Source organism: Callorhinus ursinus, unplaced genomic scaffold, assembly GCF_003265705.2.
Source record: "Callorhinus ursinus isolate GAN/ISIS: 27379988/994484 unplaced genomic scaffold, GSC_fseal_2.0 scaffold1, whole genome shotgun sequence".
NCBI lineage: Eukaryota > Metazoa > Chordata > Mammalia > Carnivora > Otariidae > Callorhinus > Callorhinus ursinus.
The window spans coordinates 119,790,621-119,816,268 of NW_027397063.1; the positions used below are offsets into that span (position 1 = coordinate 119,790,621).

At 39.0% G+C, this 25,648-nt stretch overlaps 1 protein-coding gene and 1 non-coding gene across 6 annotated transcripts in view; one reads left to right on the forward strand and one right to left on the reverse strand.

Annotated features, from left to right (window-relative positions):
* The window catches only part of CPNE4 (copine 4), a 516,611-nt gene that overhangs the window by 204,898 nt on the left and 286,065 nt on the right, over positions 1-25,648 (forward strand). The gene's annotated exons all lie outside the window — the stretch shown is intronic.
* LOC112834171 (U4 spliceosomal RNA) lies at positions 15,563-15,701 on the reverse strand. The gene has a single exon (XR_003210792.2). It is a non-coding gene; the product is annotated as a U4 spliceosomal RNA (small nuclear RNA).

Genomic DNA, 25,648 nt, shown 5'->3' on the forward strand with positions numbered 1-25,648 from the left:
TCCCTGGCAAACTCCAACTCATTGGCTTGGTATTTTTTCTCCTTTCCTTTCTTATTTTTAACAGCAAGAAGTCTTTGCCTCTGTATTTGTCATTTTTGCTTATATGGTGCAGGCTTGAAGGAAGTCAGCTTAAAACAGATGCTTTCTTAAATGAGCCGTATTCTGGGATGAGATGAAGTAGGGAGAAAGGAAGAGTAGGGGAATGGGTGGGGTAGAAGTCAGAAAACAAGACTGGCCACTGGTAATACCTGCTTTCTGTTAGGGATACACAGATAACTGAGGGCTGCTGATCTGGATGCAAAAAAACCAAAAACACTTTACTTTTTTAAATGAAGCTGCCTTCCAAGGAAGTAGATTGTACAAAATACACTTTCCACTTGTTAAGCAGAACAATGGCTTTGGAAAGGCCAAAAGGTGGGTTTGGAAATGTAGCTTGGCAATAGGAGCCTGGAAGAGCAGAACTGATCTGCATAAAAGAAAAATATGGAATTCCCAAGAGCCTTCTCAAAGTATCATCCTGGGACCAGCAGCATGGGCAACACCTGGGAGCTTGGGCCCACCCTAGACCTGTTGGATTAGAATCCACATTGTAGCAAGATCCCCAGATGATTCACATATACATTGGAGCTGGAGAAGAGCTGCCTCAGAACTCAGAATAGTCAGGATGGAAAGGAGGGGTAAAGAGGGGGAGAAAAGGAGATTAGGAAGGATATGGTTTGGGCTAAGGAGTGGGAAGCTGCCTGTGAAGAATCACCAGTGGTAGGCAGGCCAATGGAATTTTAAGAACAAAATTGCCTAATGCTCAACTTTGGTAGTTTGCTTTCCAGAAGTATAAATCCCTCATCTGTATCCCCCCTACCCTTCAGTAAAGTTTGTTCTGTATATCGTAAAGACTTGTGGTGGTGTCTGTTTCTCCTTCTGCATGTGTGTGTAAATCCCAGGACTATCTGAGTTTCAGATCTGAGTCTAGGTGGGAAATAATGGAGATAGCAGGCTCAGCAAGGCAACATGATTCAAGACCTGACCTGATCTGTTGGAATTGGAAATTGGGATAAGAGACAACCAAGGAGATGCTGTTAATGATGCGAATGTTTTAGGATATGTTAATATATTTTCCCTGTTAGCATTTGCTTGTGACACCCGTGTTCAACTAGAGGAAAACTTTGCCTCAAGAAGTGCTGGGATTATTAAAACAATCAGAGAGAGTTAGTGTGCAACTATTTATTGTCTTGAAGATTAAAAGGATTTCTTAAATTGCAGAAGCTCCCCTTTATATATCAGGACTCAAGCCTATCTGGCTCTGATCATAGAATGTTATTCCAAACTCTGGTGTAGAGAAAATTCAGACTATGAATATAGGGAAGGAACCATCTGGCAAGAAGTGGACAGGGAAGTCTTCAGCAGAGTGAGGAAAGAGATAGTTGAGGAGATGGGTCTGAAGTAAGGGCTCTGCCTCACTAGGAATCCAGTTTCTCCATTCCATTGGCTTTAGCTTGAAGGAACTGAGAAGAAACCCTAGATAGGCTGAGGAAGAAGCCAAAAGCAGAGAGGACTTCCTGTTTGAAACTGGGAAGAGACATGGCAGAGCTGCCTCATGGCAACATGTGGTGACCACAGTAGGATTGAAATGGCATCGTAGAATGTAGAACGCAGAACTTGATATTATTTTCCCACTAACACCCACCCCACTGTTCCCAGAGCCTGTGGATAATGAGGAAAGAACCACATTTTACCTCTGTGTTCAGTGCAAATATGTAGATATATGAAGGTTATTCTCTGGCAATCTCTGGCCAAAATGACCCTGTGGCCAAGGGCTTCAAGAAGGACTGGCCAAGCTGCTATTCAACTGGAGTCATAGTCAGAGCTCAGAAGATCAGCTGAGCCTGCAAAAGCTGATGGCAGAGTCAGCAAGGAGAACCCAGGCCTCAACCACAGGTTGAGGTGACCCCAGCTGTGGAGCAGTGTTGCACTGAGGACAGAAGCCCACTGCCTAAATCCTGGGTGAGGTGACCTGTGCTCAGCCTTGAGTTCATCAGGGACTATAGGGAAGGATGACAGAAGACCAGACATCCCTTCCTCCTGCTCCCAGACTTCTTGTAGAAAGATGGAGAGGTGGAGAGATCCTTTAAGAAAAGAGAAAAACACACATGATGGGGGAATTTGACAATTGACAGAGTATTTACCCGAAGAGGTGGAAATAACTAGAAAGTATATTTTAATGTGAGGAATGTCACTTTTAATTGGCACATGCATGTTTTCTTCAAAAATTGAGAAAAAGATGAGATGACTTAATAGAAAATAAAAGAAACTACATTTTTGTAATTTGATCTATTGAGTTAAATCTCCTCCTTGCCCATTCACCCCAACACACATGCACATACACATTCCTGAGAATTTAAAAAATATGGAGGGGTCTTTAGAGTTCCATAGTGTATGAAGTTGGAGCCCTTTAACTCTATGGGCATGGAGACCTGAGCTGAAATCTGAGTAACAGCAGGTATCAGGCACTTGAGCATCTTTCATGTGCTTTGTATTGGTATTTAATATATTATTCAAAATAATTTTTACAGGAAAGCCTGTGATTTTGGTGGTGTTATTTCAGTTAGAGATGGGAAGTCAGAGGCTCAGAAGGGCTTACTTACAAGTAACTTAATCAGTGTGACATGGCTAGTAAGTGATAGCACTGGGATTCTAATATAGACTTAACTCCAAAGTTGATGTGCTTTCACTTTCTTTATTTGATAGTGTCCCAAAAATTTATACTTGCATTTTAAGACTGTGTAACAGCATGCATTTCCCTTCTCCATTCCCTCCTTCTAGGCCCTCCATTTCTATTTTGCTTTGCTTTGCTTGCTCCTTTAATAATGGCTTAGTGAATATTTCTCTCCAGGCTGATGGAGATACCAGCATGTCTGTTCTTTGCTGTCATCTGTGCTCCGTAGGCTAACTCCTGTGGTATCACTGGGCTTTCTCAGTGGTCCTCAGCCATTGCAGAGGAGAGGCACATGGGTTCCAGTGTTCATGCACATCATCCCCAGAGACACTAAGTATGGCCTAGCTCCTTTGATTGTTTACCAGAACTTTGGCCTCCTGTTTATATCCTGGAAAATGGCAGTGGTGACAGTGCCAGGGAGCCACTCTCACTAGCTGTTATCATCGACTTTGGTAATACATGACATTTAGTACAGGTGTGTTCTCTCTAAGTGCTGGAGGTTCCCAATCCCCTCTGGACTGTTGCTGCTCTTCATCATGGCATGGCCTGATTGGTTCTGCTATTATATGAAAGCTGTAGAACATTCCCTCTTATTGTGTTGCTTATTTCCAGAACATACTTTCCCTGGTCCCACTTTTATTTTGGGAAACTCATGTGGGATTAAAATCTGAGAATTCAGTGATTGAGTAAAATTATGTATAGCTATTATGAAGCCTCCCTAGAGTGAGGAGACCTGGAAGAATTGGAAGATGCTGCTTACCCAGCCTATAAAATCAAAAATATTAAAGAAGAATAGAAAAATCTAGAGCCAAGTTTGCAGTATGCGTGTGTGTGTGTGTGTGTGTGTGTGTATGTGTGTGTTTGTGTCTGTCTGTCTCTCAGAACCTGTTTATTTTAGGAAGCAGGTCTTCAAAGCAGTTCTGCTTTGCAGGGTCACACTGCTATCTACAGTCTAATTCTTCACGAGTTACCCTAATTTAGTGTTTACTTTCCTCTCAAATTAGTGATATCACAACAAATGTCAAAAATGTGTGATTTGCTTTGCAAGAGCACATTGAGAAGAGAGGCATTGGTGCTGCCTGCAAACCCAGAGGATACATAAGATACACATATCGGATTGGCTGCAGGACAGTGGTAAGATGTGCAAAGTGATAATACACTGCTATTTATTCCTACTATAAACTAGTCAAGAGAACCAAGATTCAAACATTTTCGTACACTTTGAACTAGTCATTTCACTTTGGGGGATACTTCTTAAAGAAACAATGAAAAATGCAGACAGAAATTCTGATTATATAGTATTTATAGTATAGGTTTATTAATTCCTTCAATTCCTTAAAGAACTTACCTGTAAGACTATAACAACTTAACATGCTTCAGGGGGCAATACTTTGAGAACTTTTCCAATTTCTTTAATGATTATTAGACAGTTTCAACTGTCTGCTTTTTCTTGTGTCGCTTTTGTTGTATCCTACTTTTTCACCAATAGTCCATTTCATCAAGCTTGTCATATTCCTTTGTAGTTTCTTAAGTCTCCTCCATATTTGTGGTGATAGACTTTCCCCAGCATTTTCTCGTGAAATTTTTCAAACATTCAGAAATGTTAGAGAGATTTTATATACCCACCCCCAAAATTCTACCATTAACATTCTACTGTATTTGCTTTATCACATTTCTATCCATCAATTCATCTTTTTAAAAAATGTACTCCAAAGTAAATTGCAGACATAATGATAAGATTTTTTAATGAACAAAATTATTATTTCTTTAGCATCATAATACTCTTGTATTATCAGTTGATGTGTCTGAGGGTCATGGCAGGAAAGAGATGGCATATCAAGTTGGGCAACTTGAGGACCATTCACAAAGATGGAAACCGTCCTGTGCGCAGGGGCAGTGAGGCACCAATGTCACTCTGGGGTCTTGTGGGGGCAAAAGAAGAGAGTGCTCGCTAGCACCAGGGACAGAGCTATGTGGAGAGCAGAAATACAGGAAGGAGCTGGGAGAATAAACACCAGCCTTCCATCTCTCTTCTTCCAGTCTCCTGCTCTGCTCCACTCAGCCAAACCCAGCCAGAAGCCACGGGGCAAGGTCAGCCTTTGGAGCAGAGGGCAGGACAGTGAAAAGTAGAGTGGATCAGGAGGGGAGAACAGAAGCACTCAATTTTGAGTTTTCTAGTTGGAAGCATTTGGACCACCTACGTAGCATAAATGCAACATGTTCAGCAATAACCTAGATTTTGAAACCCTTGGAGTAGCTTGAGTGGACCTATGCATGGTAGGTGCCCAGGAAATGTCAATTAAATTAATATCAGAGTTGTGAAAAACTTCATTTAAGGTGATAGAAGCCTGAAAAGCCATTGGCACAATAGCAGAAAGGCTTCTGCATGCTAGAGGGAACTGAGGGAAGGAGAGAGCAAGAAAACTGGGTGGTGGACTGACTATGCAGTATGTTTTTATTTCCAGTGGCTCTCCTACCCCATTAGATAAAATAAATGGCAAGACCAAATGACTGTGTCAACTGCATGAAAGTATGCTCTCAGCTGTGCAAATCTGGGTTATTGCTGATTCACGTAGGCTGGCCCACTGGCTGCATGGGCTTGGGTCAGGCCAAGAGCCAGGAGATAAAGAGGCCCACATTACCAAGCATAGTAGGGGCTTCACAGTTGGTTCAGCTGCCACACCTATTCCTATATTTGGGAAATCTCCATCTTATAAGTTTGTGTACAATAACTTCCTACACCCATAAAGTCTCAGGTTCTGTAAATTGGCGATGTTGCTGCTGAATCTTGACTCCAAAGCTAGTGAAACGAGACACAAGGGACAGGAGTTCTTTCTTTTTGGTGGCTGTTGTCATAAGGGCAGTAGTTTCTTCACCAGAATCAGTTAAAAAGGGAGGCATTAGTCCTGTTTCCTGGCTGCTTAGCCTTGAGGTTGGTATTCAAGCCTTCCTACAGACTCCTGGGAAGGACCTCAAATCCTATAAACATAGTTCTCTCCCTCTGTCACTCTCTCTTTTTCTTTCTTTCCTCCCTCACTCCCTCCTCACTCTCTCTCTTTCTTTCTTTCCTTGCAGTTAAGAACTCTGACAAATATTATCACACCCCAATAGATACATGGGCACAGACTATGGACAGATAGTTCCTAAAACAGACTCTTAAATGGCTAACAATCATTTTAAAATACTCCATTAATAATCAAATAAGTGTGGATTAAAATAAGATACAATTTTCTAATTATCATAATTACTTAGGTTTTTAAAAATGATAATATCCAGGATTGTTGAGGGTGCGGGGGAGGGATGCTCTAAACCCATTATGATTGCTGGTGGGAATAGAATCTAATGAATATGTAAACTTTATGTATAGAGAAAGGTGCTTCTCACAATGTTATTATAATAGTGAAAATATGAAAACAGCCTACATGTACAATAGGAAAATGATTACATAAATTATGTTCATACAATTCACGAGTGTTCAGCCATTAAAAATGAGATTTTCAAACAATATTTAATGATATAGGTCATGAAATAATGCTGTTTAAAAAGGATATTTAAATGGAGGGGTAATATCCCATTTCTGTTAAAATTATGAAAAATAGGGGCGCCTGGGTGGCTCAGTCGTTAAGCATCTGCCTTCGGCTCAGGTTGTGATCCCAGGGTCCTGGGATCGAGCCCCGCATCGGGCTCCCTGCTCCATGGGAGGCCTGCTTCTCCCTCTCCCACTCTGCCTGCTTGTGTTCCTCTCTCGCTGTGTCTCTCTCTGCCAAATAAATAAATAAAATCTTTTTAAAAAATTATGAAAAATATGTTGTTATATGCACAAAGTTACCAGAAAAAAAAAGCCTCACTAAAATGTACATACTGGTTATCTGTGTGTTATGAGCAAATGGGATGTTTTAATTTTCTTCTTTATTATAGTTGGTATTCCAGGTAGTCTTTAATAATCAATTAAATTATTTTTTTAAATCCATGGTCATCATTTTCTCTCTTTTATCTGACAGTAGTCCATCTGTTGCAGGTAATATCTGTTTTCTCTCTCCATTTGAATTTTTTAGTACTGTCTTGAAATAGTGGGTTTTTTTTTTTTTTAACAGTTGGGTTTCTAAAGTGGTTGGTAATCTTCATGCTTCTGAGCTGGCTCTTAATGTTCATTGTGCCCATCTGGACAAACCTCAGTGTGTGGGATGTGAGTGAAACCCTATTATTTTGATGTTTTAACACCTGATTAGCAGTAGCCTTGAATTCAACCTCTACTGATTCATGATTCTCTTTCCAGTTTTGCCTCAAGCCAGAAAAGAACCAGATTTATTCTCTGAATAGACAGGGTCAGCAATGCATTCAGTTATACTTAATCATATATGCCCAGAGATGCAGGAAAATAAATCATTAAGAACATTAGCTTTTGGAAATAGGAATACTAGTTATGACTAATGATGAAATGAATGGAATGTGCTTTACTGGAGAAGAGGCAGAAAAGCAAAGGGCACATATAAAAAACTTTTATCAGATAAAACTGACAGTGAGTAGAAACACTGGTGATGAGCAAAAGCAGGCGCAGGTGGACAGCTGGGTCCAGGACATAGCCATGGAGGAAAATGAGATGAAAGCTGTAAGATACCAGCATCTGGAAGAAGAATGGCAGGGACACAGCCTGTGAGGAGCCAGTGATGAGATACTATGCCTGAGAGAGAACACTAGCCCAAGTTAGTTAGAGTCTGGGGGCATGGGGAGTGTAGCAGATTGTATTTTCCAAAGATGGCCTCAGTAATTGACCATCCCTCATGCTCTTTCTGTAATAGGACTTCGACATCCCTCTTCCCATGCTGTGACTTGTGACCATAGTGAATGTGATGCTATGTGACTTCTGAGGCTAGATCATAGATGGGAATAGAGCTTCTGCCTGGTTTGGGCTGGGAGGACATTTGCTTTTGAAACTCAGCTATCATGCTGTGAGGAGCTCATGGAATCCATGAGCATGTTAAATGGTGGCTTTACACCACTAAGTTTGAGGTATTTGGTACACAGCATGGAAATTGGTGTAGGGAAGATGTGAACATAAATCGTCAAAATCTGGGAATTCGGTGCAGAGACAAGGTGGATCCCAAAGGCTAGAATCAAGTTGTTTGCAAAAGAAGGCTAAAAACAAAGCAAATCAACTGATATAAAAGTGACATTTAGCTAGTAGTAACTCCATGCTGCAATATCACCAAAAGCAGAGGAGAAGAAAATCCACAACTCCTCCAAACATTGAGAAAGACTCAACTCTAGACGAGTTTCCATACACTTTAAATCTCATGGAGCTGAATTGAGAATCTTAGGAGGCAGCCTGCCATCTGAAGCCATTCACCAGTGTGAAAGAAGTAAGGAAATACTTTCTCACTTCCCTAGTAGGGTCTGAACCAGGCAGAAAACGGAACATATTTTTACTGTGTGGATATGAGTTCATGAAGCAGTCAACTTATTCTATCCTTGCCATGCCTTCTATAAATGTTCCTAGTAAATTCTCAGCTGATTCACTACTTTCATCTACCTTCTGCATAAGTCCAAGCCCTTAGTACCTCTCTTACTACATATATCCTGACACAGTTTTTCCCTGTCAACAAGCGATGAGGGTAAGAGGAAGCAGGCTGTGCCCGGGGTAACTGGGGTGATGCAAAGTGTTTTTAAAGATAGAGTTCTGACAATAAAACACAGTAAGTGAAGGGTTAAAGAAGAATGCAGGTAGCTGGACATGGTGGGGAGATAGTGATTTCTGTAATTTATTCCATCAAGAAGACATCATCAGCTCATTCCAGAGCATCTGTGCTAAATGAATGTCTTTTGGATCCTGAAAATTATTAGATATTATTACTAATTACTAATTAGTAATTACTAATTATTACTAGATATTCTTAAAGAATATATACTTACTAAGTGCCAAGCACTTCTGAATGATTTACATGTATTAACTCATAATAACTCCATGAATTAACTATACCTTTCTCCCCCCATTTTACATATAGGAAATAGACACAGAAAGGTTAAGCACCTTGCCCAAAATTGCATAGCTTGTAAAAATTAGAATTTAGGCAGTCTGATTTTAATCTCTGTGCTATTGACCTCTATGCTATCAAACTTCAAGTGTTTAATTTAATTTCACTTAACCTTCCAGAACTGAGAATAGGATCAAGGATGCAAACTGAAAAGGTTTATCCCATTTCAGTAAAAGTCATGGAGAAAGGGGCACCTGGGTGGCTCAATCGGTTAAGCGTTTGCCTTTGGCTCAGGTCATGATCCCAGGGTTGGGCTCCCTGCTCAATGGGGGCCTGCTTCTCCCTATCCCTCTGTTGTTCCACCTGTTTGTGCTCTCTCGCTCTCTCTCTGTCAAATAAATAAATAAAGTCTTTTTAAAAAATCATGGAGAAAGACTCAGTCCTCAATTAAGTGCAGCTAAAGTTTTGACACAAAGCAAAAATACAAAGCCTGTAAATATCCAGGTGCTTTTAAAATACTCTAGAGGGAACCAAAACCAAATTAGTGTCCAATTTCTGCCACATTAAATGCCAGAGGAAACTGAATAATCTACATAGTCTTTGAGCAAGAAGGGTACGGACCAATAATTTCATGCCTAGTCAAGTGGCAATTTCATCAACTCTTTGTTCATTCATTCAATCAATATGCTTATTAAGTGTCCTTTATGTTAAAGGAAATATATGAAAGTAGCAGAAAAATATCCTTAGATATATATTAACGACCTTGGAGCCATGTTCCATTTCTGTGTTTCTTGACTGTCATGAGTTCTTAAAGGTATGGCATGTTTTTCCTGATGAAGTTAAGTAGACTATTAGAATTATGTTACAGTTAACTTTAGTTTTCAGATTTGACTACAGTTAAATGAGTGGGCAGTGTAAACTTTGGAAGGCAGATCTACATGGTAAAGAGCAAAAATGCTGATGTCAGAGAACACACTGGGTTTGAGTCCTGGGTCAGCTACTTGGATGTGACTTTGCTAAGATATTTAGCCCTTTTAAGGTTCAGTTTCCTCATTGTGAAATGGAGTTAGCCATATGTCAGAGGGTTGTGGTGAAGATTAAATGGGGCAATATATTTAAATGGTTGAGCATGGTACCTGGCATAGAATTAATATTCAGTATAAGATAATAATGATGGTGATGGTTGTGATGATGTTATAGTCATATACAGTAGGAGTTAGTATTTTAAATCAATTTGCTAAAACTTTTCAGCAAGTCTTAAATCCAGTAAAAATATACAAGTGAAATCAAAATATTGAGAGTTTATTTTTCTTTTTTTCTGTTAGATATTTCCCCAAATCATCTTCTTATCTCAACTGAAGTTGAAATATATAAAAGAACTAGCAAGGAAAGTAATTATAACTAAATAATGAATGTATAAACTAGAAGTAGCAGATGGGATAAAACTCATAGCACTTTTCTAAGAGTATTGAATTGTATAGTGTACAGAATATGCTTCAGTGTCATGTGGGTCATTCTGAAGAACTTCGAAAGAGAAAGAGGAAGGTTGGGGCTGGGCAAGATGTAACGTTGTCATATATATATGTAATATTAATATAAAACAAATATGTAATGTTTATACATGGTTTATATATAGGATATACATAAATTATATATATAGGTTATTATATATGTATATATACATACATATATAGGGACTGCAATTAAAAAATCAAAAATGAGAAAGTGATTATATTTTCTATGACCTATCCTGTTCCATACTCTTAAGGTTGAAATCAGACAACCGGCATGAATTGGGTGTCTACACTATGCCAGCCTCATGAGGGACTCTGGTGTGGAAAGGGCCATGAGGTATGGACATCACAGCCTAGTTCCTTAATGCTTAGGCTACTGAGTTGACAGCCTGGACCCAAATACCTACCCTTTTCTTTCATGGATCTATGATCTTTTGTCCATTATCCTCTCTGAGCCTCCATCGACTTATCTGTAGATAAGGGGATGATAATAGTATCTAAAACAATGACTTCTGAATATTTTATAAGATATCTATTAAAACTATTTGCTTGGCATATAGTTAACAGTAATAACATGTTAACAATTATTTTTTACTACAATATCAATTTCAAGGAGCCACAGTTTGGTGGATAGAATGGGTTTGAAATAAGAGAACATGGCATATATATATATATGGAACATACAGAGACCTTTAGGGTCATTTATAGGAAAAAGTTGCTTTTGTCTTTCTGGAGGACTCAAAGAAAATGTTACAGAGACCTTAGAGAATGAGCAGACATTTGTATATGCTGTAATTAGAACACAGACTGGGGCCAACACGGGGGTTAGGGACGGGGGTGTTGTGCAGAGGTGGTAATCAAGGATAAGGAAATGGAGGGAAAAAACGTTCTTTCAATTAATTTTCCCCCTATATCTTTGTGTTGCTTCCATACCACTGCCCTTCCCCATGTCTTCACACTATTCATCTGTGTGTGTGTTGGGGCCATATTCAGACCAGGTCAGGGAAAAAGAATCCATGCTATTTAAACGGCCTCATGGCAGTAAGTCCCCTTGGTCTCCTTTAACAATACAAGGCTAGGGAAATCAGGGCAGAGGATCACACTGGTGACCCAGGGATAAAGGAAAAAAGGTCCTTATCATGCTAGACTCACACCATTTGCTATATGTACAGCCTATCTTTTCATCTTAACAGGTCTTGTTATCCCCATTTTGCACAGGAGAAGAATGAAGCTCAGAATGATCACAAAACTGAAACTAGTGTAAAACTTGAAACTACGGTTTAGAAATAATGTGTTGCTTGTCCAAGTAGCCTGCTGAATAGCGGGGGAGGAAATGACTTTTTTTTTTTTTTTAAATCATGGACATTGTCAACACACATTACATGATCTTTAAAAAATGTAACTAAAATGTATAGAATTGATTAATAAATACTCACGCTTTCAATGTAAACACTCTATTCTGTGCACCATAGCGCTTTGCCCTCTTTATTTGAGCAATGTACCCTGTGCTGTGTAAATAAGAGATGACAACTCCTATAATATGTGTGGGGAGGAATGGATTTGATAAAGCAGAAGCATGCATAATTCAAAAAGCAAGCCCTGTCCCACTCAGTTTCTGCATAAATAATTTGCAGATTTTCTGGATTTCTGTCAGCAACTGCCAACCCCCCTTCTCTCAGAATCATATTGGGTATCATATATGGAGATAGGGGTGGTAGAGATAAGATTTGTTTTTCTCTGAATCTAATTATTGTCATTTCACTTTTTAAAATGTTTTATGATTAATATTATTGGGTTCTACTTATTTTTACTAGCAGACAAATTGAGATGAAGAGATGGTTAAAGGCAGCCCAAGGTAGCGTTGCATATTGGTGGAAGGGGTGAGATTGGGTCTGCGAGCAATCATGTTGCGGGGGCACCTGGGTGTTTCAGTTAGTTAAGTGTCTGACTCTTAAACAAAAAAAAGTGTCCGACTCTTGATCTCAGCTCAGGTCTTGATCTCAGGGTTGTGAGTTGAAGCCCTGCATTAAAAAAAAAAAAAAAAAAAAAAAAAAAAGGAGCAATTTTGTGGGACTCAGCTCATTGAGCTGTGCATTGTTCTTACATGCCTTATTTGCCCAGTGGGTAAATATTGTGCATCATCTCTTGTTCTTCCCATCATGGAGCACCTTTCAGATGTGTATCTAGTGGAATCAAGCGTTTCATGTTACTTTTAAAGATATGTAGATGGCTTAAATTTCTCAGTGACAACTCAACTGTGAAAAGATCTGTTTTTCTACAGCAAAATATGACTTACTCCTGAGCCCTCATTTCTGCTTGATGGGGATGGGGATGACCCTAAACTTGCCTGCTGGAGGTAACTTTGTCATTTCTGGTTTATAAGTCTCATCTAGGTTAACACAATCATTTTGGAGTAAATAGTCAATTGAAGATTTAAATTGAGTCAATTCAAAATTCATACTTCCTATCTAGGGAATTCTTCTCTCTCAAGGAGCCTTCTCTTTCCAGTACGGTGCCTGGGTTCAGATGGACACTGCATAGATAGCTACCTGGCATGAGAGGAAGGGTGGCTGGCTTTTGTGCAGTCATCTGGATCCTTCCTGGTCTCCTCTGAAGTAAATGTCTATATCCATTGTACTGAGTGCCCTGGGAAATGGATCCACTTGGACGTTAGTGGAGCTCCAGCACCTGCTGATGTTCATGGTACCTATTGACTTTCTGTCTATGTCCTCATCATCTCAATGGCAGGTTTTTGGTTTTTGTTTTTTTTCCCAGGTGATTGGCCCTTTTGAGCTATTTCTATTTCCTGCAGAAAGTTCTGCAAACCACCTATAGGTACTGGGAAACCGAAACATATATTTTTACCCCTCCCCTCTCATTCAAAATGCTATTCTATTTTTATTCTATTGTGGTAGCCTAAATTGGTCAGGGACACTCTAAGAAGGCCCCAAGCCCATCTAGGTTTTCATTCTATTTATGCTTGAAGAAAAAGGCATGGGGCAGACTTCAAATTGTGTTTCAACACCCCTCTCTCCCTCTTTCTCAGTCTCTCTCTCTCTCTAATACATATATTTATTTATATTCATATATATATGGCAGAATTTTTAAGATATAGATCTATATATAGATCTATATCTATATCTATATCATCCATATCTATATATACCCCTCCAGGCAGAATTTTTATTTCTTCCCAGCATGGCAGGAAACCACCTTCTCTTTTATATCATAGTGTCTCCTACCCCATGGTGTATAGCTGGCTCTGGGGCTGAGGTGATCTCCAAAGAAGCTGATATTGAGGACTGTCTATCGATAGCACTCCCAACTGCAGGGGTGACAACTCCTTCCCTAAAAGAAGATCTGGGTGGTGTATCTCCATGTCCATTACAATGATGGATGACTTCTAAACTTTTTTAGTGATATAATTTCGCCTTTATTCCTATGCATATCTAAATACCCTATGTTCTTTTTCTATGTAGCAGTGGCAGTGGTGGCAGTGAAAGGAGGGGGAGTTTATATTCCTTTGGGAAGATGCAGTCACTTCCTCATGGGAATCTGAACCAAAAATTGATTTCCTATACTCTTGTCAGCTCTGGTACTTCCCTGTGTGACACCACTTAACTCCCCTTCTCAGCGCAGTAATTTGATGGTACCTCTCTAGCCATTCCAAGCTCAGCGTGATGCAGGTGCTACACTTTTCCCTCAGGAGCTGGAAGGACAACATTTCCCCTCCTTACTAGCTAGTGATGGGAAGAACTATGTTCAGAAGCATAATGCAGGTGCAGGCAGGAGGGCGTCAGCAGAAAAGGTGGACAGGAAGCTACCCTACTTCTTGAGAAGTAGAAGTTTCCCCAAGGGGATGACACAGTCAGTGGCCCCATATATGGTCACACCTGAAAGCCCTCCTGAGGTAGTATGAATGCTTATTTGTATCATTACTACTGGGAAAGCAATTCCAAGTGCATTTCCTACCAAGACCAGGTCATTAACAAGCCAGAATTTGTGTTCTAGAAGCCCACTCTGCGGATGTGAGGGCATTCAAGTGGCAAAATACAAAAAGCTAGATAATGAACACACCATGGGACTTCTTAAAGGGCTGCCAAGGACTCAGGGTGCTGTCTGAAGGTATTCAAGAGCCATACCATCTAAAGTTGGCAACTGAAATACTAACACAAATATTTGTCTCGCTGCTTTGAAGGTCCTTTGATTAGAATTCTGGAGTTAACCAGCTAGATATACCCCACACTCAGCTGAGCAGAAATTTAAATCAAACTGTAGAATTAAAATCCTGTTGATAAATATTTTGGCTGACTGTTTCCTACTGAGGCCGGCATTTAGCCAACATATTTGTTAACTGAGCTGCGATTTGTTCTTTTGGATTCCAATTCACTGGTTTTATGTCACTCTTTGGCTGCTGACAGGGCTCACTGCAGAGGAAATTGAAATAAAAACTAATAATGATCCAAACGACTAATGGAATAAAATTGGAAGCCAATTGAGAAAATTATAGAGGAGAAAATCAGCTGAACTGGGAGTGGAAGAGATAAGGCTGATTATGCTAACTCCTTCATGAAAATGTTTCTGCTCACCCTGCCAGATGTGGCTTCTCCTCCACCAACCCCTCATGGCACTCACCAGATTCTCCCTCATGCTAGACGGATTAATATGTGTAGACCATTGTTTACTCCTGATGAGACACTCAGGTCCTTGAGATTAAGTCCATCTTTTCTATCTTGTGTTGCCTCGTATAGTGTCTCATGCATGCTTGCTAACTGAACTGTGAAATAACAGAGCGGGGAACCCTGAAAAGGTATCATGTAACTCCTCCTTCAACATCTAAGGGAATTGAGAAGGAGAAGGTTTTGACGGTTTGCCTGGGGTTACCTGGTTAGTGGCAACACAGTGACTAGCCACCAGGTCTCTTGACTCTCAAGGCATAGCATTTTTCTGATTATGATACTATTACATGTTTACATATGTGACACATGAAGATTATGGTACTATTACATGTTTACATATGTGACACACTCCCAAATGTGACAAAAATATAAAGCATTAAATAAAGGCAACCTATAAACTCACTACTCAGAATAATCACTATCAACATTATATTAATGTATGTATATTTAAATATATAAATGTATGAGACATTTAATATAGTGACATATAAAATAAAATATGTAAGATAATATATAACCTATATGCAAATGTAAATAAATATGTTTGTCAAATTTTAGTAATTAAATATATATTAAATTGGATAAACTACATAAAATACGAATATATTCATATATAATACGTGTGTGTGTGTGTATATATATATATGTATATATATATATATATATATATAGTTTTGTGCCCTGGTTTTTAAACTCATTTTATATTCTATTATAAGCATCTTCCCATGGTATTATATTGTCTCTATACATATGATCTTTCAATTAGCAATAATCGCGCCTCGGATGAACCTCATTGGCTACGATACTGCCACTGCGCAAAGCTCTATACATATGATCTTTAAAGACTACCTTAGAAATTACATTGTGGAAAAAAAAAAAACCTCCATTTTGACTTACGGATATTTTCTCCCAATTTGTAGCTTGTATCTTCTTTTAACAGTGCCTTCAGCAGTACAAAAGTGTTTCATTTGATAAAGTCTAATTTATCAGTTCTATTATGGATCACCCTTTTGATCTCATATTTAAGAACTCTTTGCCTAACCACCAGTCACTAAGGGAAAATTTTTATTTCCTTTTTTCCAAACTATATTTATTTTGTTTTCCCTGTCACACAAACTAGAACGTCCTTATGTTGGAAAGGATGGTGAAAGTACACATACTTGCCTTATTCTTGATCTTAGGGGGAAAGCATCCAGTCTGTCACATTGAATATGATGTGAGCTGTACATTGTTTTATAGATGCTTTTTATCATGTTGAGGAAGTTTCTTTCTGTTTTTTACTTGGCTGAAAATTTTAAGCAGGAATCGGAGTTAAATTTTATAAGACTTTCTGCCTCAATCAATACGATCATATAGATTTTCTCCTTTAGATTATAACTATGGCAGATTGCATTAATTCATTTTTGTGTATTGAACCAACATTGTATCCTGAAATAGACCCCACTTGGTCATGATACATTATTCTTTTGTGTATTTACTAATGTTTTGTTAAGTTTTTGTATCTGTGATCCTGAAGGCTGTGGTTCAAATGCCAATTTCATTTTAAAGCCTTTATTTTTTTTTTAAGTTTTTAAATTCCAGTTAGTTAACCTACAGTGTAATATTAGTTTCAGGTGTACAATTTAGCGATTCAACACTACAGCATCCGGGCTCATCACGAGAGCACTCCTTAATCCCCATCACCTATTTCTCCTATCCCCTACACACCTCTATTCTGGTAGTGCAATTCTGGTCAGCCCCACTTGTGCGCACTACCTGGAGGACAACCTGAAGCCTGGGTGATATGTGATACCATAATTCAGTTCTCAGAGCATTTGCCATGTTCATTCTGGTTGGTTTCATGCATGGGCCGCTTCAGGGTAACCTGGGACTTCGCACGCAGATATAAGTGATTCCTTTCTAGCTTCCTTTTCTCAGCATCCTCTCCCCGCTCTCTGGTTAGGGTGAGGAGGGAAGAAGAGAGATGTTGCCTCTGCTTACGTTTGCTTAGTGAGGGTGTGGATAGTCCTGTAGAGCTCCACTCCACTCTATCTGTAGCTGTCACACCGGGGGGCATCTGCTCGGTGTGAGGAGTGAGTTGATTGGGCCCCCATGCCAAGACTCTGGTGGATGTACTCCCTGGGGAGAGGCAAAGAAAGGGACACTGCCTATACGCTACAGCTGTGTGGTGGGCTGAGGAGGAAGCTGCTTCTTTTGTGGGGTTAGTAGGGCAGGTAGGGTAACAGGGATCCATCCTATTAGGCCTCTCTCTTCCCAGTCCTCTGGATAGAGGCAGCGGACTTTTCTTGGGACATTATTTTCTTACTGTACCCTTTGGAGGTTCTGTGTTGCAGGCAGCTCAGCACCCAGACCAAGATATACATGAGACAAAAATAAACCCCAGGGAACTCACCGTCAAGTCCTTCTCCTTCAGTAGCCCAGCCATCTTCCTGATTCCACCTTTCAGCATCCTCTGATCGTTGCTTTATGTTGGTCCAGGGTTTTATTTGTAATTAGCAGCAGGAGGAGGGTAGAATCTGCTTATCCCATCTTCACCAGAACCAGAGCCATCATTGTGTTTTCATTACTAGGGAGATAGAATTTATTTTCTGTATTCATTATTCTTATTTCCTCACCGAATTACTTGTTTATGTCCTCTGGCCAATTTCAAAGGAGTTTTAAACATTTCTCTTATTATTTAATAGGAACACTTTATATGTTTTACTTGCTCATAATAATTTTATTTGCTATAAAATAATTTCTCCTTCTTTTGTTTTTTGTTTTTATTTATTTATTTATTTTTACAAATCTGTAATTATTTTTTCTATTGTGATTTCTTCTTTTTACATCCTATGGTCAACAATCAGTTATATCTTCTTTGGTTTCATGTACTTGTTTTTCACATTTAAATCATAGTCCATCTTTTTTTTTTTTGAAGATTTTATTTATTTGACAGAGAGAGAGTGAGAGAGCGAGAGCAGGAACACAAGCAGGGGGAGGGGGAGAGGAAGAAGCAGGCTTCCCCCTGAGCAGGGAGCCCGATGTGGGGCTTGATCCCAGGACCCTAGGATCATGACCTGAGCCGAAGGCAGACACTTAATGACTGAGCCACCCAGGCGCCCCTAAATCATAGTCTATCTTGAATTTATTTTTATTCTATGGCAAGAAGAGATTTAACTTGATTTTTTCCCCCAAATAGTTAATTGTCTCAGCACTTTTGTTTGTTTAGTGATCCTTTCCTCGTCTACTCACAGATATAATTATTGAATGAATAAGCCCCTTTTCCCTCAAAGAAAAATCTCTTTGCCACCCACGCCTTTAAGCCTAATGAAGCCTCTCTTGGAATCTAAATAAGAAAATAAAATCTAACTTCTCTTATGAAAGGTGGCACAGAAAGATTCTGTTTGTCTTCATTTTTCGACCCCTCCCTCATCAACCCACATCTAAAGGAATAAATAAGTAAATGAGCCAAACAAAGAAATAAGAAACATAATTTAAAAGGAGATAATGAAATCTGGTTGTCCTGTGTTAATAATAAAGGGAGAAAATGCGAGAAGATAAAGGTTATTATAAAATCTAAAGAGGGAATTTAAACCACAGACTTTCACTGTAGTTTGCATTTTTCTCACTAGCTTTTATCTTTTAAAAAATGCAAAACATATGAGTATTTATTGTCATCCTATCTTTCCAAAATGTGGAATTAAAGCTGGTGTTTCATGGAGAAATAAAATAATTGTATCTTTCTTGATTTGCAGATATTTCTTGTTTTCCTGCTTAAATCCTTTGAATTATTCAAATAATTCTAATTGGCTATTTTAATAGTTATATGAATTTAAAGATACACATCAGCCCCCAATTGCCCCTACGTTTGGACAGATGGAGAAAATATACTCCAGTTGCCAATTTCCTCTTGCTGGAATGTATGCTACTCTCACAGTGGAAGAAGGAGTCGGGGTGAAATGTGGGGTAGAGAATTGGAAATGTTGGATGTTCTTGATGAGTCAGTGGTGACCTTTGCAAATTTCCCCAATTTTGATGAATTATTTTTGAGCTAGTCAGCCCAACTGAGTTTCATATCTTGATATGTTGGGCCTGCCCTCCTCTGGTACAGATGGCATTTTTAGCTGAAAGATCATCCTTGTTCCCAAAGTGACTTCACTTGACCCATCATTTACTGCCAGTCTCCATTCAAAACTGGCTGGGCTTGCTGTATAAGAATATCTGCAACAAGTGCTCCCTCCCCAACCTATAATGACGTATTGTTGTAAATGTCAACTACAAAATAAAAACCATAAATACATTAAAGAGAACTTTGTACCCTTGGCAGTGTGGATTCATGGGTGCCCTGAACAGGGAGGATTTGAAATTAAAGGCCAAGAATCTTGTTTGAACCAGAAGGGAACTATCATGTTTTAAAGCATCTGGTTGGTGGTTTCACATATTCTATAATGTAACTGTCACATCAGTCTGCAAAATAGGCACTATTTGCCCCATTTCACAGGTGAAGGAAAGTGAAACTTGGAGAGATTATGTCTCTAGCTCAAGGCTTCGGAGTCAGTAAGTGATTCAACATTTGAATCTGGTCATTGCCCTCCAGAGTCCATGCTAACCACCATATGGCACAGGGACACAAGAATATTATAGGGGAAATCTGGGCATAGTCTTGAATAATACTGAATCACACACTGAGATGCATCTTAAAATTCTCTTTCTACTGACAATGTCAAAAAGAAACAACTTTTGTTTTGGTATTATATATTTTCATATCTTTTTTAATATTCTATGTTCTTCATTTTCTTTTCTTTTTTTTTAAGATTTTATTTATTTATTTGACAGACAGAGAGAGACAGCGAGAGAGGGAAGACAAGCAGGGGGAGAGGGAGAGGGAGAAGCAGGCTTCCTACTGACCAGGGAGCTTGATGTGGGGCTCGATCCCAGGACCCTGGGATCATGACCTGAGCCTTAGGCAGACGCTTAACGACTGAGCCATCCAGGTGTCCTATCTATGTTCTTTTCATTTTCAAAAAAGATAAAAAAGACCGCAAACTCAAAGCATTGGGCCAGCAATAGTATCGAGCTGGAATTTAATAACTTTTAAATTTTCATTATATGTATGCTTTTTGTCTCTTCTGTTTATGGCAAGTGGTACTAATTTTCCATTTGTGGTACTGATATAAAGCTTCAGTTTTTTAGATATACTTAATTTTGTAATATGTCAATTTAAAGAAAATATATCTAGATGCAAGTAATAGTAGTACATGAAAGATGAGTATGTGGGAAGCACACATTTTGTTTTAGTTATGATGCTATAAATTCTTAGAACAGTGTCAGTGCTTGAACAGCAATGATGTATAATCCCTTCCTCTAGGGCCCACAACGTTAGGCCCATGTGGCATGGACCACTGAATTTGAGAAATATCTGTGCCAGAACATGACAGCATTTTTCTTGCAGGGTAAAGAAAAACTTATTGTTCTCACTTTTGAGGAATATCTAACAATGTAATATACTAGAGGAACTGCTAGAAAAACTAGATTTTTCTACCTTTAAAAGCTGCCTTCTACTTCCAGGTAAGATAACTTTTACCTCGAGTTCTACATGAAATTTAAAATTTGACATGCAACAATGCTTATAACAGTATCTTTCCAATATATTTTCTAAATTCTCCATGCTGAAGACCTTAAGGGAGACCTTCATTTTTCAGAAGCATCTAATGCAAGGTTATTCATTTGTTCCACAAATGCTTATTGAGTACCTAGTACATGCTAAGCATTGCACACTTGGGGTATAATCTGTGAATAAAATAGATGAGAATTTATGGAGCTTGCCTTTGGGAAGAGGCAAAGGAAGCTGGCTAAGGAAGAGAGACAACAGATAAAATCTGTAATAAGTAAGTACACAGAGAGAATGTGATAAGCGCTATGGTATAAGGAGAATTGGGACAGCAGGCTGGCGCTGGGATTTAATTAGGGTGGTCTGAGCAGCCTTTGTCAGAAGGATGACATTTGAGAAAAGACTTGAAAGTGGTAAGCAAGAGTAAGGAGAGGGAAATACTATCACAGTTCTACGATTCAGGAGTATCCTTGGAATGTTCACGGAATATCAGGGAGGCCTGAGATGCAAGAGCAGAGGGTGTAAAGAAGTGAAATGGTAGGAGGCAAAGTGTTTGGTGGGAAATAGAGTACCAGTGATCTATCTTATCTTTTAGAAGAATCATGCTGACAGCTAGATTGAGAACAAGCTGTAAAGGAACAAGGATGAAAGCAGGGACACCAGAAGGAAGGGTGTTAGAGTAATACAGGTGAGAGATGATGGTAACTTGCACTAGGGGAGAGGTGGAGAAAAGTCTTAATATTCTGGATATATTTTGAAGGTAGATAGATTTCTTAATGAACTGGATGTAGAGTGTTAAAGAACTTGTCAACAACAGGGCAGCATAGGATGGGATACCTGGGAAGGAATCACTGTAGCAAAGACATAAATCCAGAGAAAGATATGGTCCTTAGGTAGCCATATTTTAATGGAATCTTCTAAGCTCTAAACACATACTTAATTCAAGAGAAAAGATCTATAAGATACTTGTTTTTTTGCCCGTATAGCAAAGTAAATCTAGATGATGACGAATACTTCTTGCCAGAATCTTCCATAATGTTGAATTTCAGTGTGTGTGTGTGTGTGTGTGTGTGTTTGCATGTACATAGGATCTGCTAATTTCCACCTCTAAAAGCTATCATCTGGGGCTTCGTTGAAATGCATCATCACATTCTGCTGGTAAACAGTGCCAATGGCAGTGATGTGTATGAAGTTATTTCAACAACAGATGACACATAAATCCAACCAATTTCTCCCGATCCTCTTGTGAAGGGGTGTCACTTTTGATTTATTCTAGCTTAGTATCGTCAACATTTGTCAAGCAATGTCCCATTGGGCTCCTAACTCCTTAATTTGTTGTTTTTATAGTATAGTTACAGTATCATTTTATAGGATTATATAGTTAATATTCTGGCATCTTTTTTTTTTTTTTGTATTTGTTGCCATGTCAGCTCCATCTGGGATTTGAATATTAATTCCTGGCTCATAACTTTTCATCTTATGCTGATGAGGTTGGGTTGTGGATAAGAGGGAGTGACTAAACTGTACCAGTGAAATGTAAGTTTAGGTGACTCAGCAGAAGCACACATTTCATTTCCCAAATATTTACTAACCTCTGGCCATGTGCCAGGCACTGGGATCATAATGATGAAGAGATACTGTCAAGATACTTCAAGGTGCACTATTCCAGGTGAATGATGATAAGGCCTGGTCTAGAGCAATGACATTGATAGTAGATGAGAGAGGAGATGGAATTCAAAAGTGTATTATCTATGTACATAAAAAACAAAGGCATATTTGTTTAAGTTCTCAAGAAATAAACCATTTCTCAGAAACGCATTACCTACCAAACTTTTCAGCAAAAAGCATTCAAATGTGTGATCCAGATTACCAAGAGGTTAATCAGAACAAAAGTTCAAGAATAAAATGTGTGAACTTAACAATTTCTCTCCTTCATATTCATCCATGAAAAAAACATATATCCACACAAGGACTTACACAAGAATGTTCATATCATAGTTATAATAGCCCAAACTGCAAACAATCCAAATACCCTTCAATGTAAGAATAAATAAGCAAATATGGTATATTCATACAATGGAACACCACCCAGCAAGAAGAAACTATGAATATATACAATAATCATAAATTTTATTTTACTGAAGGAAGCAAAATAAAAAAAGCACGTACTGTATGATTCCATTTATATGACCTAAAAATAAGCAAATCTAAGTTAGGGTGATAGAAATCAGTACAGGGAGAAGCTTTCTTGGATTGTGTAAATGTTCTATATCTTGATTATGATACTGGTTATAAATGTATATACATTTGCCAAAACTCATTGAACTGTACTCAAAATCTTTGCATTTAATTGCTGGTAAATTATACCTCAATAAAAAAAAGAGTTGAGGGGGGATAATATTTGAGGATAAAGCAATCAGAAAATTACCACCAAGCAGATTTAGAATCTGAGCAATACAGATTGCCCTAACCTTATCAGGATGCTACCACCATATATATGATTTACTATATTGGGCCTTTTTAAAAAATTTTTTCATTGTTATGTTAATCACCATACACTACATCATTAGTTTTTGATATAGTGTTCCATGATTCATTGTTTGTGCATAACACCCAGTGCTCCATGCAGAACGTGCCCTCTTTAATACCCATCACCAGGCTAACCCATCCCCCTACCCCCCTCCCCTCTAGAACCCTCAGTTTGTTTTTCAGAGTCCATCATCTCTCATGGTTCGTCTCCCCCTCCGATTTACCCCCTTCATTCTTCCCCTCCTGCTATCTTCTTCTTTTTTTTTTCTTAACATATATTGCATTATTTGTTTCAGAGGTACAGATCTGTGATTCAACAGTCTTGCACAACTCACAGCGCTCACCCTAGCACATACCCTACCCAATGTCTATCACCCAGCCACCCAATCCCTCCCACCCCCACCACTCCAGCAACACTCAGTTTGTTTCTTGAGATTAAGAATTCCTCATATCAGTGAGGTCATATGATACATGTCTTTCTCTGATTGACTTATTTCACTCAGCATAACACCCTCCAGTTCCAACCACGTTGTTGCAAATGGCAAGATCTCATTCCCTTTGATGGCTGCATAATATTCCATTGTGTATATATACCACTTCTTCTTTATCCATTCATCTGTCGATGGACATCTTGGCTCTTTCCACAGTTTGGCTATTGTGGACATTGCTGCTATAAACATTGGGGTGCATGTACCCCTTCGGGTCCCTACATTTGTATCTTTGGGGTAAATACCCAGTAGTGCAATTGCTGGATCATATGGTGGCTCTATTTTCAACTTTCGGAGGAACCTCCATACTGTTTTCCAGAGTGGTTGCACAAGCTTGCATCCCCACCAACAGTGTAGGAGGGTTCCCCTTTCTCCACATCCCCGCCAACATCTCTCGTTTCCGGACTTGTTAATTTTAGCCATTCTGACTGGTGTGAGGTGGTATCTCATTGAGGTTTTGATTTGGATTTCCCTGATGCCAAGTGATGTTGAACACTTTTTCATGTGTCTGTTGGCCATTTGGATGTCTTCTTTGGAAAAATGTCTGTTCATGTCTTCTGCCCATTTCTTGATTGGAATTTTTGTTCTTTGGGTGTTGAGTTTGATAAGTTCTTTATAGATTTTGGGTACTAGCCCTTTATCTGATATGTCATTTGCAAATATTTTCTCTATATTGGGCCATTTTTAATCGTTGCTTCTACTTGGTTCTACTTCATTCTCCCTCACTGAGCTCATTAGTCTCTAATTCACCTTGGTTGAAAGCATAATGCATATCATAAAGTATTTTCTTTGATCTCTTGTGTTCCTGGCCTAGGAAAACCATCAAAGCTACCAGCCCAGCTCCTGCAAGATTTGTTGTAGGACAGCTCTATGTTTATGCCATGCTCCAATTTGACTATCTCCTGTAAGGTAAACATTGTACTAGACACATATATGTGCACATACACACACACACACACACATACACACAATTTTATTTCATCATAATCCACAACCCCGTGAAATAGGTATTATTGCCCCTATTTTCAGGGGAAGGAAATGGAACAACTTACCCAGCATATAGCTTGTATGAATTAGAATTAGACTCCAGGGCCCATGATCACCTATCTTACTTCAACTCCCTAAAACACTCACTCATTTCACTTATTTATTCATGCAAATCCAGGACTTGTATTGAGCACCTACTATGTGCATGTCTCTATCCTGGGGATTTGGGATGTTCTAGTGTCTATAGGAATATTAGTTCAGGCATTTTTTTTTTCCTTCAGCAGTGAAAATACTTAAATATGGATTCTACCAGAGCTTTCATGGAGTTCTCTGCTTTTATCATAAATTTCTCTGGGCCCCTTGCATTTTTTAAAATTATTTCTAGTTCACACAATGTACATCAAAGACCTAGGGCATAGGGTCTGAGCTCTGGGTCATGCTTTGGTTATCAACTGCCATGCTAAGAACATATGGCCTGTGCCTTTGGGTCTGCTGTTGTAGACTGGGCAATATCGAATGAAATGACTAAGAGTTCACTGTGTGTTATAGCCTTTATGAAGCCCAAGGACCTTGGCTGGGCCTCTCTCCAGTGACCTGAATCACAGTCATCAGCCTGGGAAAGAATTTTATGACTACTTTCAACATAAGCCTTCACAGAGTAGATGCATCCTAGCCTGCCTTCAACTTTGTGCTAATACTCAAATTACTGTATTCAAGGCAAATCAGGACATGACCAAGAAGCAGCTAACACTGGTAGGAAAAAGAATGAATTCTTACATATTTATTTGTTCTCACATTCTTCTTGGGACTAAGCTCTACCTTAGAAATGACTACTCACAAAAATTAGCACTTTATTTGTTGATCAGTCCTCAAAACAGTGAAAATGGTTTTGCCAAATTTTAGCTGCCATTTCTAAGGATCATTTTTAAGAATATGCTGCAAGAATCATTCACATGGTCCCTATTTCTCACTCTGGATAACATTTGGAATACTAGGACACCAAAAGCTCCTAAGGAGTCTCGGGATAGATCACTCATAGTTCCCTGAAGCTCCTGGGTCCCTCACCAGGTCCTGCTTCAGCAAAGCCAGTTAGCTCATTTAGACTCCACTGATGGTAGAAGTTCAAGTGTCACGTTCCATGAGAATAGGACTAGAGGCTCCACTTGGGTGGTCTCA